Source organism: Rhinolophus sinicus, chromosome 18 (assembly GCF_057876585.1).
Source record: "Rhinolophus sinicus isolate RSI-liver-muscle chromosome 18, RSI-T2T, whole genome shotgun sequence".
Classification (NCBI taxonomy): Eukaryota; Metazoa; Chordata; class Mammalia; order Chiroptera; family Rhinolophidae; genus Rhinolophus; species Rhinolophus sinicus.
The window spans coordinates 69,662,983-69,666,677 of NC_142518.1; the positions used below are offsets into that span (position 1 = coordinate 69,662,983).

The window sequence follows — 3,695 nt, forward strand, 5'->3', positions numbered from 1 at the left end:
ACTTGAATCTGGTGCAACTTTATTTTAATATCTCATCCCAGTTGCCACTCATTTTCAACCCACCCCTAATTATTTTCTGTCTTATACATATGCAATTAAGTGTACTAATTATCTAGGAAAATTTGTGAAGAAAGTGCTCCTGCTATGGATCTTATGTACAGGAAAATGCGAACCCATTCAAAATTTTGTTTATAATTCCACTCAGAGTGAGCCCAAAGAAGGTCATGACTGAGGTTTAGAACCTCTCAATTAAACAGTGGTGTACTTGTTCCTTTTGAGATTACAGAGTTTGTGAAGGTCGATCTCTTAGGAAGGTGATGACCTAAACCAGGAGTCAGCATTCTTTTTTCTGTAAAGGGCCAGATAGTATTTTAGGTTTTATAAGCCATAGGGTCTCTGTTGCAAACAGCCATAACTAATACAGAAATGAATGGCCATGGCTGTGTTCCAATAAAATTTTATTTATGGACACAAATTTGAATTTTATATATTTTATGGGTTATGAAATATTATTGCTCTTTTGATCTTTTACCAACCATTTAAAAATGTAAAAATCATTCTTTGCTTGTGGGTAGTAGGAAAACAGGTGGCCAACTGGATTTGTCCTAAGGGCCATAGTTTGCTAACCCCTGCCCTAGACCAGCAGTTTTTAGCTTTGGCTGCTCATCAGGGTCACCTGGGTAGCCTTTAAGAACTACTCATGTTGAGCTCTGTCTCTTGTGGTTCTGACTCAGATGGTTTAGGGTGATGCTTGGCATCAGTTCTTATTTAAAGCTCCTCAGGTAATTCTTCTGTGCAGCCATGGTTTTATAACTACTCGTCTAGAGTTGTGTTTTCTGGCTCCAGACTTAGCCGAGATCTTTTGTAAATCATGTAACTGCAAATTCTTAAGGGTGACAACATACTCTATGGGAGAAACATGATATCCAATACAAGTTTCTGAATCATTTTTTTAAACAGGGGAGAGCAAGAATGCAGTCCACCACTACCAACAAATTATGCAACCAAGTTTCCCACATTTGGGGAAATTGCAGAGGTCAGCACACATGGAATGCAATGGATGAGCCTCACCCTGGGAAAACCACCTTTGTGACTGTGGTAGTTCCCTGCCAGGTAAGTATCTGAATCATTTTAAAATAGTGGTTGAATTACCCTTCTTCAAGGGGCAGTAAGAGAAAGAACACCAGATGATATGATTTATGTAGAAAAAAAAAGAAAGAATAAAACAAAAATGTTTATTTCCTATGGTATGTGCTTATGTACATAAATGCATAAAATGAGTTCTGAAAAGTTACACACCAAACAGATAACTCAGGTTACCTCTGGGGAGGAGAGTAGGACTACAGGGGTAAAGGTGGGGTCAAGAAACACTTTTGATTTCATCCCATTTTGGTTCAATTCTGACTTAGCCAGTTACTAGCTACGTGACCTCAGGCAAACAATTTCACTTCTCTCTGCCTCAGTTTTCTCATCAGTAAAATGAAGAAAATAGCAATACCTACCTCATTGGGTATATCTGCGATATAGTGAATTAATTACATGTAAACAAACTTAGAACCATATCTGACATATAAATACCCAATAAATATTAGTGATTATCAAAAAAATTGTTTGGAAAACATAAAGAATTATATTTGCAAGTAAAAATATTTTTATTTTCTGCCTTTATACTATTTTAGTAGGTAATTAGACTCTTTGAACACAGTGATAATCACCCAGCAGGAGTACTTACCTTCTTAGGAGTCATATCAGACTCCCTGTAGAGGAATTCATGGCTTGAAAACAACCCTCTGGAAACTCTGATATACATTCCAAGTGGGCACAACCCTCAATCTATATGAATGAAATTATGTTTTCATTCATTGTCAAATATAAATAAACCCTCTCACAGAGATGAAGGGTTGGGTTCCCAAGAAACAGTTAGGAATAAAGTGATGTGAGACTTTATACAGCTAAAATCCTTATAACTAACACCATCTTATTGCATACAAATACAATTTCAGAGCAAGATTAACTGTATGCAACCAAAACAAATGTTGAACCATAGCACCTCCTCTTACATACAATGGGTTGTCTTTAAAATACATTGAATTCCCAATTCTCAGCATTGTGAATGATACACTATTTGTAAGGGATCCTTCAAACTATGAAAAATGAATAACCTGGGTATCTTTGACCTTCTTCTTATAGACAGCATGTTTGCCTTCTAAATTATGATCCACTTAGATGAATATTAATATGAGTTTGTAATTTTGACTGGTATAAGAAATTTGGAATATGTTTGGTACTAATGAGAACTTGATCTGAGAGGGGAAAAACTGGTTTAAAAATGACCTATCAAGCATATAATTAAAAGTCTATATAAAAATATAGTGGAGTGAGAGGCGGTGTAGAATTATCTGTCTGAGCAATCAAGGAGGTAGCTTTACTAGAGAATTCAGAAGAATGAGACCATGTGTTTTTGTAAAATAATATTTGCTTGAGAATCAGAAGCCCTGACTTCGGGTCCTTTCTGTTACTGACTTTGGATTCATCAGTTAAACTCTCTGGGCCTCATTTTTCTCTGTGATTTGAGAAGACTGGACTTGATGAGTTCAGAGGTCTCTTTAGCCAGAATATTCTATTGTTAGTGGCAGTGTCCAGAGCCATGAAGTTCTGCCTGGGGCCTTATTCTGAGGTAACCATCTATGGTATGTGAGGGGAAACAAAGCTCTCCGATGAACCCTCACCCGTTTGTGGAGCCAAGTTAAACTTTGAGACGCCAGTTTTCATTGAAATGTCATATCTAGATTAACTACTTTTTATCAAAAACAAAGGCCTTTTGATGCAACTCTGTATTAGTCAGTAATGGTCAGCCTTGGGAATGTTATCTAATATGATGGCACATTGGGCTTCTTTCTTTGGAATTAACTTCAACAAAGCAGTCCTATGAGCTGTGGTGGGAGATGTACATGAAGACGATGTTTGCACCAATTCCACATACTAGTGAAGAATCTCTGGGGAAACCACACCCTACCACACATCTTCACTTCCTTTGAACCTACTGCTGTTGCTTTTTATCATTAAAAGACAAACAAACTTGATTTGGCTCTGACTGCTGCGTGCTGGGCAGTGATGACTAAGAGAAGCCATGGGGCCTCTGGTTCAGCAGAATTTCCTTCTTCACACTGTGCTTTGTCAGTCTACTTTCTGGCCTGAAGTCCCTCAGTTGTGGTAGTCCCTCTTTAGCTACAATGGGGAGAGGTGGCTATGGTATTGTGCCAATATTTGGTAAAATTCTCCATGAAGGGCACTGTGGTTCTTACTCAGGATAAATCTGAACCAGCTTGAACCATCAATTTGCTTTGCTTTGCTTTAGTAAAAGCTTTTATTTAAAAAAAAATCCAAGTAATTCTTTGAATTGCAAAAGGAAGGCTAACACATAGGGCAGCATAATAGTTTGGTGGAAAACAAAAGTAACTATCACTTTACTTTATGAAGCATGTCCGGATCATCATTTTATTTTGCTTTTTGGGCCAATTGTGTGAGCAGACAATTGAACCTCCATTTTACAGATTAGAACATTAATAAGTCTAGTGATTTGCTCAAGGGCAGTTAGTTACTGACTGACTTTGGTCTCCAAAGGCTTGATTGGAATGATTATAGCCCTACTTCTCTAAATTCTTTCTTTTTTTAAATTAAAGTTTATTGGGGTG

General features: G+C 37.3%; 1 non-coding gene across 1 annotated transcript; it reads right to left on the reverse strand.

Annotated features, from left to right (window-relative positions):
- Positions 1 to 957: 957 nt before the first annotated feature.
- LOC141569775 (U1 spliceosomal RNA) lies at positions 958 to 1,121 on the reverse strand. Its single transcript, XR_012493571.1, has one exon. It is a non-coding gene; the product is annotated as a U1 spliceosomal RNA (small nuclear RNA).
- Positions 1,122 to 3,695: the final 2,574 nt, after the last annotated feature.